The 20,341-nt window shown below is 35.7% G+C and overlaps 1 protein-coding gene across 8 annotated transcripts in view; it reads left to right on the top strand.

Annotated features, from left to right (window-relative positions):
• Positions 1-20,341, top strand: part of CPED1 (cadherin like and PC-esterase domain containing 1) — a 310,759-nt gene that overhangs the window by 45,301 nt on the left and 245,117 nt on the right. Inside the window, exon 2 of one of the 8 annotated variants that reach the window (XM_074379157.1) lies at positions 10,757-10,793. The exons of the other annotated variants lie outside the window; for them this stretch is intronic. The gene's annotated coding sequence lies outside the window, so the exon portion shown is untranslated. The remainder of the gene's footprint in view (positions 1-10,756; positions 10,794-20,341) is intronic. 8 annotated transcript variants of the gene reach the window in all.

Below are 20,341 nucleotides of genomic sequence, written 5' to 3'. Positions count from 1 at the left end.
AAAGTCTTGCTATATCAACGTTGATTAAAAATGATACATTTTTAAATCAGTAGTTTCAAGCTAGCCTTTATTGAGCACAGTATTTCTCCCTTATACTTGTTTTCATTTTCCATGATTCCAGCTACCTGTAGTCACCTGCAGTCCAAAAATATTACATTGAAAACTCTGAAATAAACGATTTGTAAGCTTTAATTGGGCATCCTTCTGAGTAGCATGAAGAAATCTCAAGCTGTCTCTCTCTGTTCTGCCCCAGGACGTGAATCATCCCTTTGTCTAACATCTCCATGCTGTGGATGCTCCCCACCCTTGAGTCACTTAGAAGCTTTCTAGTTATCAGATCGACTTTCAACTCAGTGCTTGTATTAAAGTCATCCTTATTTTACTTGATGGCCCCAAAGTGCAAGAGTAGTGATGCTAGCATATTGTTATAATTGTTCTTTTTATTATTAGTTATCATCATTAATCTCTTACTGTGCCTAATCTATAAATTCAGCCTTATTAAAGATATATGTTTATGGAAAAAAACATGGTATTTTAGGGTTTGGTACTATCCACAGTTTCAGGCATCTACTGGGAGGTCTTGAAACATATCCCCTGCAGATAAGGGGGACTACTATATTAATTAAATGCATTGTTCTATGCACTTTATATGTATTAATTAATCTATTTCTCACAACTAGTCCATGAGGTAGATATTTCTATTTCACCGACGAACTGAGATTTAGACAGCCACATATCCAAAGCAGTTCATATCATAGATGGTGGAGTTGAGGCTTGACCCAAAGATCAGTCTATCATCAAACCTGAGCTTTTGACCAGAATATCATACAAATTTCCTGGAAGTGTATCGAAAATATATGCTTAATTCTTTTAAGTATATTATTGTATGCATACACCATATTTTTAAATGAATTCCTTCTTAATAGATAGGTTTTTAAACTTGTTGCTATAAAGTACAACTTTGCTGTGATACTCATTTATATTATATTTTGGAGATTTGAGTAATAATGCAAAATTATTCTATCAATGGGTAAAAATATTAAAACTGTGGACCTCCCTGCCACCTATTTTCTGTTTTCTTTGAGTCAGAGTCTTGCTCTGTTGCCCAGGTTGGAGTGCAGTGGCACGACTGAGGGTTCAAGCGATCCTCCTGCCTCAGCCTCCTGAGTAGCTGGGATTACAGGTGCCCGCCACCACCAACTAATTTTTGTATTTTTAGTGGAGATGAGTTTTAACCATGTTGGTCAGTCTGGTCGCAAACTCTTAAACTCAAGTAACCTGCCTGGCTTGCCCTCCCAAATTGCTGGAATTATGTGTGTGAACCACCACATCCAGCCACTCTCTGCCAATTTCTCTGCAAAAAGATGGTTTCTGTTTTTACTTCCACCAACATTGCAGATTCCCTATGTGTCTTCAGTATTAGACATTATCACATCTTCAGTATTAGATATTTATCTCTTCAGATTAAAAAATGATACCAAATTTTTATTTTTAAAAAAAATTTGATTTTTACATCAATCGAAAATATACTAAATGCCATTTTAAATAATTTTATTTGCAAAACTTTTAATACTATGTATATATGAACAAACAGTTAATAGAAAAGCAAATTCAAATGACAAAATGAAAAAACTTTTTGTGCTGGAATGCACAAAAAGTTAGGGAAAGACAATTTAAAGTATAATGTATTACTTTACATTCATGAGATTGGAAAAACCCAAAATTGGTGATATCATCTATTGATGGTGGGGATTCTGAGAAAGAAAATTCTCATATATTGCTTGTGGAAATGTATTAGTATGGACTTTTTTGGGAGAGCAATTCTGGAAACATCTCTAAAAATTTAAATATACTTTTAAGCCAGCAATCTTATTCTTGGGAACCAGTATAATAGAATTTAAAGTATCAAAGCATTAGAAAGTATATACATAAATCTTAAAATTAATAATGTTAATGAAGTAGAAAAATGATTTTAAATAAGGACAAACAAAAGAAGCGAGATGGCTATACAAAATTTTAGTAGTAAGTAATTACAGATAAAACAGGAAATTATGCTCAAAGCATTTCTGGAAAGGTAGAAAATTAATGTTATGAGACTAAATGAAACTATGATTTGGCATAATTCTGTTAAAATATGTGAGATTAAATATGCTTCTCCATCATTCTCAGCTAACACAGGAACAGAAAACCAAACACTGCATATTCTCACTTATAAGTGGGAGTTGAACAATGAGAACACATGGACACAGGGAGGAGAACATTATATACCGGGGCCTGTCAGTGGGTGGGGACAAGAAGAGGGAGAGCATTAGGAAAAACACCTAATGCATGCAGGGCTTAAAACCTAGATGACGGATTGATAGGTGCAGCAAACCATCATGGCACATGTATACCTATGTAATTAACCTGCACATTCTGCACATGTGTCCCAGAACTTAAAGTAAAAGAAAAGAAAAAAAAAATGCTTCTTAGAGGCATAGGAATGATGCAGTTTAATAGTACTTGGCATAATTTCACATTGGCCTAAATATCCTTCATCTCATAGATGACAGAATTATTAGCCTTTGGAGACACTTCTGATATAGCCTCGGCTCCTGGGAACAGGGCCAATTTTAGGAAACTTGTGAAGTGGATGAAACTTGTCTTAGGCAATAGCCCTGTTTACTCATTACCCAGCTTCCTCCGTATCTAAAGCACCCACAGAGAATCCAAGGAGGCTTGGGCTGGCTTGCCAGGTGGCGCCTACCACCTGGAGCTTGTTGTTATTTACTCATGAACATGTACCTTCCTCCATCATATTTCAGGGCTTGAGATATCATCTATTCTATAAAATGCACTTGTAGTGCCAATAAGAGAAAACTCCTGAGCCTGATTCTAGGTAATATGCATACATTTTAACTGAGGTGAACTACTGTGTGAGGTCCTCTGTTTCTTAGGCTGAAACCACTGCTGAGTGTCAAGTTAATATTTCTTCCTTCTATGGGAGGAATGCCTGCTGAAGAAATATGAGGGCGTAGGACAGAGTTAGAAGAGATTATTTCTTGTGTTTTCTACATGACACTATGTTATGTCACTGTGTTCAGAAGCCTTAAATAATAGTCTGACAAGACACATAGAAACACATTTTGTTACTTGAAAGTTCATCACCTTGATCTGGGATGTATCTGCCTGTATCTACCTACTACCTACATAGCTATTCATTAAATAAATGCTTATATAAAGCTTATCAAAACTGGGCAGTATCCTAAACACTTTGCAAATATTAACTCACTATCCCTGAAACATCCCTAGAATGTCAGTATTATCATTCCTGGGAGGTCTGAGTTTTATGCCTCACATCCTCTATTTCAAATGACCCTGAACAAGCTCATTAGATTATCTATTGTTTGATTTTAAAATGGACAATAAGATTTCCTTCATAAATATCTCACAGTGATGTTATGGTTGGTTTCAATAAATCTCCAAAGATTACTGAAAATAATGCTTATGAATAGGAGATGCGTAATTTAAAATACTTGTGGCATGAAGTAATAAGCCATTGAGAGAGTTGATTCTTTTTCTCATGTTAGTGAATTATATTTTCTCAAGCCTTAATTCTCATCTGTGCCGAATTAGTATAGATTTATTCTTGAAATAAATTAGAAATCAGTGGTTCTCTCCTCCCTCTCAGACGTCTCACAATCCCCAATGCCTTATTATATAATGTTAACCCAGATATGATGAGGTTTTATTCATTACATTTCACAAAAGTCCTGCAAAATGACATTTAGTAGAACAAGAAGAAGGAATAATATTTGGTGAAGTGTCATAATGATAATTATACACTAAAACCTCTTTTGCTGCTCTGCAGAATTTGGCATAGGAATGTCTGTCGAAAAGCCATATTGTATACTCAAGTCATAAAAGAAGCCAAGATAAAGCATCAAACTCATAATAGGGATTATGAGGAGGACATTACTATAGTCAGACATCAAGGATTTTATAAGTGACACTAAACACTCAAGTTTTATTCAACACACTGTTATTAAATAAGAGCTATATGTAGGACAGTATAACTGGTGTGGGTAGGGGAGAGAGCATTACAAAGGTGAAACCTTTCAAAGAATAATTGGGCAGAGATGTATATTAGTGTTTCTCAAACTCTCTTGTGTATGCCAATCATCTAGGGATCCTGTTGGCAAATTCTGATTTGGTATGGTCAAAGTTTGGGTCTGAAAATTTACATTTCTACCAAGCTTTCAAGTCATGACAATGTGGATCTATGGACCATTTCTAAGTAGCAAAGCTATACATGTTTAAATGTAATATCAGGTAAAATAGAAGCAGTCTGAAGGGCAGAAATAAAATGTTTTGGGAGAACAGAAAAGGAAAGGGCCAATTTTGAATGTGGGGAGATAGGAAGGTGTCACAAGTAGAGCACCTGGTGTGTAAGACTGATTTCTCAAGCAAATATTGGAGGGGAGAGCATTCAGCAGCATGAGCTGGATACTAGAACATACGGGTTTGTAAGAGCTTGGAGTTTCAGGGACCAAGAAAAGGCAGGTGCGGCTGAAGAACAGGAGTGTTTGTGGTAGGGAGGGGGCTACTTGTAGGGAAAGGAGACTAGAAGACTGGGTTGGAGTCCATGTGAAGGGACTTGGTTGCTTTGCTAAGGAATTTGACCTGTATTGTTCTGACAAAGATGAGACCTGTATTTTAAGAGGATAACTCTGACTATAGGAAGAAAAATAGATTCTAGAAGGAAAAATAATTAGAAGCAAGGAGAATAGCTAGAAGACTTTGCAGAGATGGTGAGATCCTAGATTTAGAGAATGGGATAGGATTTTAAAATGCCAGGAAATATTTAAGAAATTTAAATTTAGAATTGATGGTGTTTGAAATTGATAGGATTTGGTAATGAGGAATAAGTACAAGTTGAAGGTGTCCTTATGCTTTCTAGTTTGAGAAAGAGTGGCTATAGCTTTGATGATTTAAAAAAACAAATGTAAGGATGGGCATGGTGGCTCAGGCCTATAATCCTAGCACTTTGGGAGGCAGAGGTGGGAGGATTGTGTGAGCCCAGGAGTTTGAGACCATCCTGGGCAACATAGTGAGACCCCTGTCTCCATAAAAAATTAAAAAGTAGACAGGTATGGTGGTATATAGCTGCATTTCCAGCTACTAGGGAGGCTGAGGCTGGAGGATCACTTGAATCCACGAGATCAAAGCTGCAATGAGCCATGATCCCACCACTGCACTACAGCCTGGGTGACAGAGTGAGACCCTGTCTTAAAAAAAAAAAAAAAAAAAAAAAAAAAAAAAAAAAAAAAAAAAAAAAAAGGGAAAAAGAGCAGATATTTTGGTGGGAGATAATGAGTTCAGATTTGTATGTGTTCAGCAGGGCATCTCTTCTAGAGTATTACTGGAAAAGTGTCTTGAATCATAAGAAAGATTAAGAAATGTGAATTTGGGGGCCAATGACAGAAGCAATAGTTAAAACAATAGATGTCAATAAAATACCAAAGGAGGTGTTGAATTTAGAGAGAAATAGTCCTAAAGGTAAAGGAAAGATTGGGATTTGAGGGGCTGCATGTATTTTAAAGCATTTTTAAAAAAAAATTTCAATAGGTTTTTGGGAAACAGGTGGTGTTTGGTTACATGAATGAATTACTTAATGGTGATTTCTGAGATTCTGGTGTGCCCATTACCCAAGCAGTGTGCACTGTACCCAATGTGTAGTCTTTTATCCTTTGCCATCTCCTACCTTTTTCCTCAAGCCCCCAAAGTCCAGTTTGTCATTCTTATGCCTTTGAGTTCTCATAGCTTAGCTCCCACATATGACTGAGAACGTATGATGTTTGATTTTCCATTTCTGAGTTACTTCACTTGGAATAATGGTCTCCAGTTCCATACAAGTTGCTGAGAATGTCATTATTTAATTCCTTTTTATGGTTGAGTAGTATTTTATGGTATGTATGTGTGTGTGTGTGTGTGTATATATATATATATTACATTTTCTTTATCCACTCATTGATTGATTTGGGCTGGTTCTATATTTTTGCAATTGCAAATTAGGCTGCTATAAACATGCATGTGCAATTATCTTTTTCATGCAATGACTTTTTTTCCTCTGGGTGGACACCTAGTAGTGGGATTGATAAATCAAATGGTAGATCTACTTTTGGTGCTTTAAGGAATCTCCATATGGTTTTCCATAGTGGTTATACTAGTTTACAATTCCACCAACAGTGTGAAAGTGTTCCCTTTCGCTACATCCACAGCAACATCTGTTATTTTTTAATTTTTTGATTATGACTGTTCTTGCTGGAGTGAGGTGGTATCAGATCACTGTGGTTTTGATTTTCATTTCCCTGATAACTAGTGATGTTGAACATTTTTTCATATGCTTGTTGACAATTTGTACATTTTCTTTTGAGAATTGCCTTTTCATGTCTCTGTCCCACTTTTTCATGGGATTGTTTTTGTTCTTTCTGATTTGTTTGAGTTCCTTGTAGATTCATTTGAGTTCTTTGTAGATTCTGAGTATTAGTCCTTTGTTGGATGTGCAGATCATGAAGATTTTCTTTCACTCTGAGGGTTGTCTGTTAATTATGCTGATTATTTCTTTTGCTGGGCACAAGCTTTTTAGTTTAATTAAGTACCTTTTATTATCTTTAGTTTGGTTGCATTTGCTTTGGGGTTTTTGGTTATGAAGGCTTTGCCTAAGCTAATGAAGGGTTTTTCTGATGTCTTCAAGAATATTTATGATTTCAGGTCTTAAATTGAAGTATTTGATCCATCATGAGTTGATTTTTGCATAAGGTGAGAGATGAGGATCCAGCTTCATTCTTCTACATGTGGTGTGCCAGTTATTCCAGCACCATTTGTTGAATAGGGTGTCCTTTCCTCACTTTATATTTTTGTTTGCTTTGTCGAAGATTAGTTGGCTATAAGTATTTGAGTTTATTTCTGGGTTCTCTATTCTATTGTAGTGGTCTATGTGCCTATTTTTATATGAGTACCATTCTGTTTTGGACTATGGCCTTATAGTATTGATTGAAGTCAGGTAATATGTAATGTGATGCTTCCAGATATGTTCATTTTTGCTTAGTCTTACTTTGGCTTTGTGGGCTCTTTTCTGGTTCCATATGAATTTTAGAATTATTTTTTTCAATTCTGTGAAGAATGATGGTGGTATTTTGATGGGAATTGCATTGAGTTTGTAGATTGCTTTTAGCAGTTTAGTCATTTTGACAATATTGATTCTAACCATCCATGAGCATGGGATGTGTTTCCATCTGTTTGGGTCATCTATGATTTCTTTTCACAGTTCTTTGTAGTTTTCCTTGTAGACATCTTTCACATCCTTGGTTAGGTATATTCATAAGTATTTTATTTTATTATTTATTTATTTATTTATTTGCAGCTATTTTGAAAGGGATTGAGTTCTTGATTTGATTCTCAACTTGGTCACTGCTTGGTATATAGCAGAGCTACTGATTTGTATACAGTAATTTTGTATCCTGAAACTTTGCTGAATTTGTTTACTAGTTCTAGAAGCTTTCTGGATGAGTCTTTAGGGTTTCCTAGGTATACAATGATACCATCATCAAACAGCAACAGTTTGACTTCCTCTTTGCCAGTTTGGATGCCCTTTATTTATTTCCTTCTTTTTTCTGTTGCTCTGGCTAAGATGTCCAGTACTATGTTGAATAGAAGTGGCGAAAATCGGCATCCTTTTCCTGTTCTAGTTCTTGGGATAATGCTTTCAACTTTCCCCATTCAGTATAATGTTGGCTGTGGTTTTGTCTTAGATGGCTTTTATTACCTTAAGGCGTGTGAGGGGCTACGTGTATTAAGAAAGAGCTTCCAATTCGAAACTTGCTCTATTTTTCAGTCCTCTGAATGTTTTTTAAAAATTGGAATTTATTTGTGGAAGAATGCATGTTGCATAAAAAGTAATTATTTTCCCTTTTGGCCTTATAATGCTGATCGGTTTTGTGATACAGCATCCTTAGTATAAAATATTTTGTTGAGATATATAATTAACGTGAAACTTTGTGTCTAGTTACCACGATATAACAATCATCTCTTATTTCTTCTGGAGAATTCATTTATTCAAACTTTTTAAAAACTAAGTCCATGATTTATTAAGATGTTTTTAGTTTTCATCTAATGTTCTTTTTTGTATCAAAACCCCACCCAAGATACTGTATTACATTTAGTCATCATGTTTCGTTTGGCTCACTCCTCTTGGCTGTGACAGTTTCTCAGACTTTCTGATTTTCATGACCTTGACAGTTTTGAGATGAACTGGTCAGCTACTTTGATGTCCCTCAGTGGAAATTTGCCTAATGTTTTTCTCATGATTAGACTAGGGCTACGGTTTAAGGGAGTGTGAACACAGAAGTAAAGCATCATCCTTATCACATCATGTCAAGGGTTTGTACTACCCACATAACTTAGCTCTGTTCATGTTAACCTGATTATCTGACTGAGGTTATGTTTGCTAGGTTTTTCCACTGTAAAATTATTTTTTTTCTCTCTCTTTCCATATTGAACTATTTGGAAAGGTATCACCATGTGCCATTCACACTTAAGAAGTAGGAACTTATGCTTTACCTCCTTGAAGGCTGAGTAGCTATATAACTGTTTTGGAATTCTTCTGCATGAGAGATTTGTCTCTTCATCTCTATATATTTATTTATTCAGTCAATTATTTGCACCATTATGGACTCATGGATATTTATTTTCTGCTTTAGGTTATAATTCAACATTACTCTGTTTATTTAGTTGCCCAGATTGCTCCAGCTCTAATTGTTGACTTCAGTGTATCTTTGACATACGTCTGTCCTTGCTTTTGTTTGCTTGCTTGCTTGTTTGTTTTTAGCACTTTCTTACTTTCTAACATTGCAACATTCTAGGCTCATCTTGTGTATTTCCTGCCCCAACTCTTGAATCAGTTATTCCTCCAACAACATGGTTCCTTTTATTGGAGAACGGTATCGTAAACCAACATTTTGCACTGGGTGTTTTCTGATTTTTAAATTGTTGCAGTGTTACTATCTTTTAAGGTTTTTTTTAAGATGCTGAGCATTTGAGACATTTAGAAATTTGGTGAAATGCAATAATGGAAGTTTTGTCTCAGACAGACAACAGTCTTGAAAGCAGTAAAAACGTAAACACACATACCCACACAGGCATATAGTTGGTTACACTTCAAAAGAAGATGAGATAATTGGCATAAAAACATTTTTTAAAAAGTCATTTTAAAAAACTATGAGGGAACTTTAGCAAGCCTTCTAAGCTGAATGTTTCTTAAAGGGTTTATTTCACAAGAGTAAACTCATTAATTTTCTTTTATGTTTTTTTAAATGGCAAACTTCTTCACAGCAAAAGTCTTTTCTTTTGCAAAATTTAAGGATAAAGTTTCTTTCCTCAATTTATGAGAAGCTTAGAAAAATTTAGGGAGCTCAAAACTCATCACAGATACTATTATATCTCATTGATCTATACAACCTCTTTTTGGCAGAAAGAGGGTAGACACTAGAACAGGGAAAGCCTGATCCCTACTATGGTTTTAGGCCATTCATGGAGAAAATTGTTTAGAAATTCTCTGTTGTGAAATATAACATTTTTATTAAGCCTTAAAAGATATGGAGCCAGAAGCATAGCAAGTAAACACTCATGGCAAGCCTCTTGGGGTGAAAAGACCAGATTTAATTAGATTTTATGGCCATGGCCGTGTTCTGTAGTTCATTCAGGATCTCAAGGTTCTGTACATATGATTTCTCTTAAATTTAATTCTGAAAATGGAAATAGTCAACCCAGTATACATCTGCTAAGTGTCTACTATAATCAGTGTTAGAAGCAATAAGGTGACTGTTTCTTGTCCTTAAAGAACAATCATAAATAAAATTAATTATGAGTGCTATGGTACAGCTCTATAGATTCACTACATGAAGAGTGCAAAGTAAGGAATTGATTAATGCAATTTGAGAAATTTGGAAAGGGATAGAGGTATTTGCAATAGTTAACTTATACCCAACAAATATTGTGGTGGAATCAAGTTATAGACCCCAATCTATCATCAATAAGCTGAAAATGTACTCATGAACATAATACTATGTACTAATCCTGATAAAGAATAGGTGCAGGTAAATACTTTGTTATTTAATAGAGATTTTATAATTTAGTTGTGAAAAAAAGGGTACTACAAATGAATAGTGAACAGATAAAATATCCTCACATATACATTATAAAGGAATATTATTAATTACTAAAAACTTAAGCATCTTTAGTACTTCACCTTAAAGAAAAAAGACTTAGGAAATCATCTTTGATTGTACCCTTATGGAATATGATAGTCTAATATTGTGAATAAGTAAATAATGAGTCTTAGCTTTTGTAGTTTTGTATTCTAGAAGCTCTTGGACAAGTTTATTTTCCAAACTATGCTTTATAAATCTGTTCTGCTTCAGACTAATGTGTAAGTGTTTATAGAAAATTTCCAGTATGTAAAGCACTGGCATCTCCCATTTGTTTTTATAATTTAAGCACAATGAATTATTAACTTCGTTCTTCTCATGTTTATTTCCCCTCTTTTATCCTTACCAGCTAAGAACCAAAATTTTATTTATTTCCTTTTTATTACTATTATTCTATTTTTAATTTCTAGAATAGAATTTCAATATGCTGACCTTTGATTGATTGAATTTTAATTGTCTGCTGTTTACATGGACTTATTCACAGATGCACACATTTATATATTTTACAGATATGTGGAAAATGCTTCCTACATTTCAGCCACTATTGTAAGTACTGAGAATATAGCAGTTGAAAAAACAGAAGTAGCTTCTGCCCTCATGGAGCAGACATTCAAATTGGGAGATATAATAAATAAATATAAAATAGATATGTGTGTGTGTGTGTGTATACATGTAATCTGTCAGACGGCAGTAAATGCTATGAAGAAGAATGAAGCAGGAATAGACTTAATATTCTTTGATTTTTATTAAGCATGCCAGAAAATTAAAATTGCCATTCCTTGAAAATAAACAGCATTTGATGCTCATATGAATGATGCTATCTCAGAGTCCTCTGTTGTTCTCTGGATTAAATTATGGATCCTGCAGATGTTATGAGCGAAAGAGGTCATTTGTGAGCCAGGAAATGAATGTTTACTTTATGGCAGCCTGTCTATGAGAGACTGGAAATATTCTAAAGGCAGCCTCACTCCTTAAGGCAGATGCTTGATTTTAAAACAAACAAAACCCTCTAAAAATTGCTCTTACTTTTAACACTAAAGGATGTTAGATAGTTTCTGAGAACACTTACAGAAGGATAAAAACTATAGTCAGTGCCATTTTATGTCTGAAATAATTAATCTGGACCCTGATATCTCCTTCCAAAATTGTCTGAAGAGTTTTCATCTTTTCCAGAGATAACATTATGAAAGCGTGATAATGATTAGTGTTATCAGCAGTTTTGCTTTAGAGTGTTTGGGAGATGCTTGTAGATTTTTCACGTTTCTATAATTATGAGATGGGGACTGGAACATCCACATCCTGTTTTCCTAGAATTATGACCTATGACCTTTCTATTTAAGACCTTGGTGAGCCTAATCAGGAAGCTCTGATTTCTCTGTAACAGGGAAAGAAATAATTTTAACAATAATAAAAAAAAAAAAACTAAGAAAGTGTTAAGGATTTATTTTCAAAAATAGATAGAGGTGAAGTACATATTTACATAGGAAGATTTAACTTTGATTACCAGTGGTATTGCTAATAGTGCGATGGGGCACTATACCTAGGTGATGGTCTGGGGATACCTGAGTTATACCTGCTATGGTTATTTCTTCCTCCAAGCTCCCAAAGAAAAACAGATGCATGGACAATAAGAAATAAGGGCTAGAGCTGGGTAATTTCTATGTCTGTTTCCTCACTTTTAAAGTACATGAAATAATATGTAATAATTATTTCTACTCCACAGGGCTTTGGAAATATTGCATAAATTAATACATGTAAGGCATCAATAGCTGAATTTCTTTGTTGCTTCTCTGTTTTCAGAGTACATAATGGTGTGATGTTCAAGAACATGGCCATTAGAGCTAGACACCCTATATCCAAATTCTCTTCCCACCACTAGCTGGAAGGGTGACCTTGGTCAAGTTATTTAACCTTTATGGGTCTGTAAAATATAGAATAATAATATCAAATAGATTATTGTATGGGATAAATGAGATAACGTAAATATGTGAAACAGTGTTTGGCACATTGTAAGTTCTTCAGATATCTATTAATATCAATTATTAGCTGTTGATATCATTATTGTTACTGCTATTTCTACTACTTATTCATTAGTGGTGACTTTGGCCCCCAAATCCTAATGCAGTATTCTAAAGAGCAAAGCTAAATCACACAGTTGTCCTCTTTCCCATGCCAGGAGAACCTAAAAGGCATCATACAAATTGACCAGGGGCTTTGTATGTTTTCAGCTAACATAAATCTGATGTCTTAGCACTTCTTAAAGTCAACCTTCTCAGTGCAGAGAAAGCACATCAAGAAAGACACAAAGAAATAGCGTTTACTGCAGTGCTTAGAAAGACTTTGTCCTGGCCTGGCTTACAAGAGCTCCTGAAAAAAGCACTAAGCAAGGAAAGGAACAACCAGTACTAGCCATTCCAAAAACGTACCAAATGATAAAGACCATCGACACAATGAAGAAAATGCATCAACTAATGGCCAAAACACCCAGCTAGCATCAAAATGGAAGGATCAAATTCATACATAACAATGTTATCCTTAAATGTAAATAGGCTAAATGCCCCAATCAAAAGACACAGACTGGCAAATTGGATAAAAAGTCAAGATCCATCAGTGTGCTGTATTCAGGAAACCCATCTCAGGTCAAAGGACACACATAGGCTCAAAATAAAGGGATGGAGGAAGATTTATCAAGCAAATGGAGAGTAAAAAAAAGCAGGAGTTGTAATTTTAGTCTCTGATAAAATGGCCTTTATACCAACAAAGAACAAAAGAGACAAAGATGGGCATTACATAATGGTAAAAAGATCAATACATCAAAAAGAGCTAATGATCCTAAATATATATGCACCCAATACAGGAGCACCCATGTACATAAAGCAAGTTCTTAATGACCTACAAAGAGACTTACACTCCCACACAATAATAGTGGGAGACTTTAACACTCCACTGTCAATATTAGACAGATCAAGGAGACAGAAAATTAACAAGGATATCCAGGATGTGAACTCAGATCTGGACCAAGCTCACCTAATAGACATCTACAGAAATCTTCACCCCAAAGCCATAGAATATACATTCTTCTCAACACCACATTGTACCTACTCTAAAATTGACCACGTAATTGGAAGTAAATCACTCCTCAGAAAACTCAAAAGAATGGAAATCATAACAAACAGTCTCTCAGACCACAGGACAATCAAATTAGAACTCAGAATTAAGAAACGAACTCAGAACTGCACAGCTTCATGGAAACTGAACAACCGGCTCCTGAATGTCATCTGGATAAACAATGAAATGAAGGTAGAAATAAAGATGTTCTTTGAAACCAATGAGAACAAAGACATGACGTACCAGAATCTCTGGAACACAATTAAAACAGCATCTAGAGGAAAATGTATAGCAATAAATGCCCACATGAGAAGCAAGGAAAAATCTAAAATCGACACCCAATTGTCAAAATTGAAAGAGCTAGAGGTGCAAGATCAAAAAACTCAAAAGCTAGCAGAAGACAAGAAATAACTAAGATCAGAGTAGAACTAAAGGAGATAGGGACACAAAAAATCCTTGAAAAAATCAACAGAAAACCAGAAGCTGGGTTTTTGAAAAGTTCAACAAAACAGAGAGACTGCTAGCCAGATTAATAAAAAAGAAAAGGGAAAAGAATCAAATAGATGCTATAAAAAATTATAAAGGGGATATCACCACAGATTCCACAGAAATTCAAACCATCATCAGAAATTACTACAATTCTATGCCCATAAACCAGTAAATCTGGAGAACCGGATAAATTCCTGGACAGTTGCATACTCCCAAGCCCTAAACCAGGAAGAAATTGAAACCTTGAATAGACCAATAACAAGGACTGAAGTTGAGGCAGCAATTGATAGCCTACTAACCAAAAAAAGTCCAGGTCCACATGGGTTCACAGTTGCATTCTATCAGACATACAAAGAGGAGCTGCTGCCATTCCTTATGAAACTATTCCAAACAATACAAAAGGAGGGAGTCCTTCCCAAATCATTTTATGAGACCAAAATCATCCTGATACCAAAACCTGGCAGAGACTTAACAAAAAAAAAAAAAAAAAGAAAACTTCAGGCCAATGTCCATGATGAACATAGATGTAAAAATCTTCAATAAAATACTGGCAAATAGATTGAAACAGCACATCAAAAAGCTTATCCATCACGATCAAGTAGGCTTCATCCCAGGGATGCAAGGCTGGTTCAACATACACAAGTCTTAAACATAATCCACCACGTGAACAGAACCAAAGACAAAAACCACATGATTATATGAATAGATACAGAGAAGGCCTTCGACAAAATTCAACAGCCCTTTATGCTAAAAACTCTCAATAAACTAGGTATCGAAGGGAACATATCTCAAAACAATAAAAGCTATTTATGACAAACCTACAGCCAATATCTTACAGAATGGGCAAAAACTGGGAGCATTCTGTTTGAAATTCAGCACTAGACAAGGATGCCCTCTGTCACTACTCCTATTCAATATAGTATTGGAAGTTCTAGCCAGAGCAATTAGGCAATAAAAATAAATAAATAAAGGGTATTCAATTAGGAAAAGAGGAAGTCAGATTGTCTCTATCTGCAGATGACATGATTGTATATTTAGAAGACCCTATCCTCTCAGCCCAAAATCTCCTGAAACTGATAAGCAACTTCAGCAAAGTCTCAGGATACAAAATTAATGTGCAGAAATCATAAGCATTTCTATACACCAATAACAGACTAACAGAGAGCCAAATCATGAGCAAACTCCCATTCACAATTGCTACAAAGAGAATAAAATACCTAGAAATACAACTAACAAAGGATGTAAAGGACCTCTTCAAGAAGAACTACAAACCACTGCTCAAGGAAACAAGAGATGACAACAACAGATGGAGAAACATTCCATGCTCATGGTTAGGAAGAATCAATATTGTGAAAATGGCCATACTACCCAAAGTAATGTATAGATTCAATGCTATCCCCATCAACCTACCAATGACCTTCTTCACAGAACTGAAGAAAACCACTTAAACTTCATATGGAACCAAAGGAGAGCCCACATAGCCAAGACAATCCTAAGCAAAAAGAACAAAGCTGGAGGCATCATGCTACCTGACTTCAAACTATATTGCAAGGCTACAATAATCAAAACAGAATGGTGCTGGTACCAAAACAGAGATACAGACCAATGGAAAAGAACAGAGGTGCTGGAGACAATGCCACACATCTACAACCATCTGACCATTGACAAACCTGACAAAAACAAGCAATGGGGAAAGGATTCCCTGTTTAATAAATGGTGTTAGGATAACTGGCTAGCCATGTGCAGAAAACAAAAACTGGACCCCTTCTTGACACCTTACACTAAAATTAACTCCAGATGGATTAAAGACTTAAACATAAGACCTAACTCCATAAAAACCCTGGAAGAAAACCAAGGCAAAACCATTCAGGACATAGGCATAGGCAAGGAGTTCATGACTAAAACATCAAAAGCATTGGCGACAAAAGCCAAAGTAGACAAATGTAACCTAATTAAACTCCAGAGCTTCTGCACGACAAAAGAAAAAATCATTAGAGTGAACTGGCAACCAACATAATGGGAAAAAACATTTTGCAATCTACTCATCTGATAAAGGGCTAATATCTAGAATCTACAAAGAAAACAGATTTTCAAGAAAACAAACAAACAAACAAACCCATCCATAAGTGGTAGAAGGATATGAACAGACACTTTTCAAAAGAAGACATATATGAGGCCAAAAAACATATGAATAAATGCACGTCATCACTGATTATAAGAGAAATGTATATCAAAACCACATTGAGATACCACCTCATGACAGTTAGAATGGCGATCACTAAAAGAATCTGGAGACAACAGATGCTGGAGAGGATGTGGAGAAATAGGAACACTTTTACACTGTTGGTGGGAGTGTAAATTAGTTCAACCATTGTGGAAGACAGTGTGGCACTTCCTCAAGGACCTAGAAATATAAATTACATTTTACCCAGCAATCTCATTGCTGCCTATATACTCAAAGGATTATAAATCTTTCTGTTATAAAGACACATGCACACGTATGTTCATAGCAACACTGTTTACAATAGCAAAGACCTGGAACCAACCCAAATGCCCATCGATGATAGACCAGACAAGGAAAATGTGGCACATATACACCATGGAATACTATGCAGCCATAAAAAATGATGAGTTAGTGTCCTTTGTAGGGACATGGATGAATCTGGAAACCATAATTCTCAGCAAACTGACACAAGAACAGACAAACACCGCACGTTCTCACTCATAGGCAAGTGTTGAATAATGAGAACACATGAACACAGGGAGGGGCCAAGGGGGGATGGGGGGGGTGTTGGGGAGGGATATCGTGGGGAGAAATTCCAGATGTAGGTGACAGGGGGATGGAGGCCGCAAACCACATTGTCATGTGTGTACCTATGCACAATCCTGCATGATCTGCACATGTACCCCAGAACCTAAAGTACAATTAAAAAAAAAAAAAAATCCTTGAAAAATGAAAGAAAGTAAGAAAGAGCCTGCCCTAGGCCATTTACAACAGAAAAAAAATCTAATGAGAGGATGAATGAAAAAGAGATGAGGCACGGCCCAGGTAGGAGCAGATTCTGGGCCACTTTTGCAGTCCAAATGGAAAGAAAAGATGTTAAGAAGAAAATGATGATCAGAGACAACTCTTGATTTTCCAGGCTCTGAAAGGAAGGAACACTAAGAGGCTAACTTGCAGCCCTTGCCATCTTTAATGTAACCAACAAAATGTTCTTGGAGTTGAATCACCTTCCCCAATCTTGTGGAATAGCATGTTAAATCTAGAGATCAAAGGGTTTATCTGAACACCCCTCTAGGACCAATTAACCAAATAGCAGTTTGCCTGATGTTATCTTAACAAAATCAATTTATCTAATGAACAAATCTAATTCATTAAAAGCTAATAGATGGAATATCAATTTGTCAAATGGCCAACTCATGGAAGCTTGGCAAACTATTATTTCATACCAGGTCTAGAATTATGTGCTGCTACCAGAGACAGAGCCCAAGCCGAGTTAGGGCCAAGTGCCAGGGACCATGGCAAACTGGAGAACATATGGGAAGTGGCTCCAGCTAGTCACTGCCTTGTAGGATACGGACCCAGTGTTACCAGAGCTCTGAAGTTTTAAAATAAAGGCTGAAATATGAGTTTTCTATGTAAATTGTGCTGACATTTGCATTTTGGCAAATATTTAACATTAAAATAAAAACAAAACAAACGCTGTCCAGGCCAAATGTATCCCTTCTGAGGGCTATTCTTGCCTGTGTGTCTTTAGTTTGCAATCTCTACTGGAGACCTTGGGCATTTGCCTCTTAAATGTTCATGCTTTCAGCTGTGAAATGTGGCTCCAAAGCCCCACAATATATAGTAATTTGTAATTGTGCTGGTGTACAGATTTGTATTCCAAATGCTCCAAGGCTAACTTAATGTTATTTACTTACTTAGAGAAAGTGCTTTGATCTCTGCCCAGTTTCTCCATTTCAATGTGGCTTTAGGGTTTCTTTAACAAAATTTTAATACCTAGTACCTCTCATAAAACAAATAAAACTTCATTAAAAGAAGAAAAAGGCTTTGGAAAGCAGAGGAGGCAGTTGACTTCTAATGCTGGAGATAGAAATGAAGACAAAAGAAAAAGGTCTACTAAATATTTAACTAGGAAATAACTTTTGGGACATTGAGGTAGGATTCACTGTGGGTAATAGTGAGGGTTTTGAGTGGAAACAATCAGCATTTTTAGACCATGCCAGTAAGCATTCGGAAAGAAGGTGTATGAAGAGATTACTTGAAATTTCAGTTACACTTTAGTTCATTTTAAGAGGAGATTTGTGGACTATACAGTATTTTTGAATTATTAATTTTTAATTTAAAATATTAAATATATTTGAGAGATGAGGGACTCACCCTTTTGAATGCCAAGAGACTGTGTGGTGCTTTATAAGTTATCCTACTGAGTTCTCCTACTTTGTTTTTAACATTTAGATCCCTCAAAGAGATTACTGAGGGCAGTGATTTTCTGCTCTTTTTTTTTTTTTTTTTTTTTTTTGCTATTTACTTTCATACTTTGAGTACAATGTTCTGTTCATAGAAGTTTCTTAATAAATTCAATGCTTTGAATTATTTAAATGTGTCTTCCCATTTTAAACATTTATGGCTTAAATATATATTTCTATCAACTCTAGAAATTATGTGTGTACCTTGAGTAGTGAAGAAGGACATGCCTTATACATAGAAGAACATAAAACTTACTCTGTGACCAAAACACTACAGGTCATGATTTGAAATCCTTCTTTGAATATCCTTATCTTCTTAAAATATTTAGTTGGGAATCATATGACAGCAGGTTTCCTCTAGGGTTCTAGTATTTCCTGGACTAGAAATGATATTGAATAAAAGATCTTTGTCTTTTACTTTGAATACAAATCAAAAGGTTTTTGGGATAAAAAAGTCAGGTGCGCTTTTAAAATAAAGTATTGGAATCATCATATAGTATTTGGTTTTACCTAAAAGAATCAATGGGGCCAGGCGCGGTGGCTCAAGCCTGTAATCCCAGCACTTTGGGAGGCCGAGGCGGGTGGATCACGAGGTCAAGAGATCGAGACCATCCTGGTCAACATGGTGAAACCCCGTCTCTGCTAAAAATACAAAAAAAAATTAACTGGGCATGGTGGTGCGTGACTGTAATCCCAGCTACTCAGGAGGCTGAGGCAGGAGAATTGCCTGAACCCAGGAGGCGGAGGTTGCGGTGAGCCGAGATCGCGCCATTGCACTCCAGCCTGGGTAACAAGAGCGAAACTCCACCTCAAAAAAAAAAAAAAAAAAAAAATCAATGGGAACTTTTCTTAAAAGTGAGAGTGTATGAAACACGGTAGATCTTGCAAACCTAAGGCCTGATTTGCTACATGATGAGATTTCTCTCATCCCCAAATCAACTGCTGCACTTCTCCTTACCCCTTTGCCTTATTGTGCTGTCTTTCTGCATCCTGGGGGTAAGTCAAGCAAACAGAGAACTTCTAGAACAAGAGCTTGAGTTCAGCTGCCTGGACTCCTTTGTTTGGCAGAAAGGTTTCCCTTCCAGCAACAGGACAATTAAAAACAGGGGAACCAGTAGTCCAGACAGCACAGGACTGGTGAAATTGAAAAGGACTTGATTGGTGGATTGGTGGGGAGTGAAATTTCATTCTAATTGTCATAGATCCCTCTTCCTTATTAATAATTTTCTTAAAAAGCCTTTCTTTGGAAACATTATGCTTCTCAAGTGAGAAAGTCTGTTGGAAAATTTGAAAAGAGAAGTATTTGAAGAAGGTGGTTACTTCGTAGCTTTTTAGAAGCTGCTATAACTAATGCAGGAGATGACTTGTGAGGTCTGGCATAAAAAATTACTTGGAACGTTTATCTCAGGATTGATCAGCAAAAGAGCCTATGTATATAGAAATTGTTTAATTGTTTTCTTAAATTGGATTTTTATCCAAAATGGGGACTATTTCCCACGTAATACCAATTCATTTAGACATTACCCAGTGTGTTCCTGGTTATTTTTGAGATCCCTATTTCCATATTGTCTCCGAGTAACATTAAAAATTGAAGTACATTTCTTCTGTTGCTTTTATTGTTGTTTCTTTCTCCATGAGGTAATGTGTTTACCATTCTCTCAAGGGATAGTTATTCATGCATTATTCAGGAAAGATTTCTACAGCACCAATTATATACAGGATATATATATATATATATATATATATATATATATATAAAATAGATAATCAAATTTATATATAAAACCAAAGCAAATAAAGGAAAATAAACTCACATATATACATAAATGTTAACTTTAAAATTTTCAGAGATTAGGTAGGAATGTACCCTTCTGAGATTACTTTGGCAAGTTACTATGATTTATTGGCAAAGAGCTTCGTCCTTGGTGAAATAGCTGAAATATCATTTGCTTTTGGTCCATGTTCTACTCCATAGTTTGAACTGAACTCTGCTCTGTATAACTAGATTACAAATTCCTTTTATG

The sequence above is a fragment of the Saimiri boliviensis genome, chromosome 10 (genome assembly GCF_048565385.1).
Source record: "Saimiri boliviensis isolate mSaiBol1 chromosome 10, mSaiBol1.pri, whole genome shotgun sequence".
Taxonomy (NCBI): domain Eukaryota; kingdom Metazoa; phylum Chordata; class Mammalia; order Primates; family Cebidae; genus Saimiri; species Saimiri boliviensis.
The sequence above is the reverse complement of the archived record's forward strand: the minus strand, read 5'-3'. Positions and strand labels throughout refer to the sequence as shown.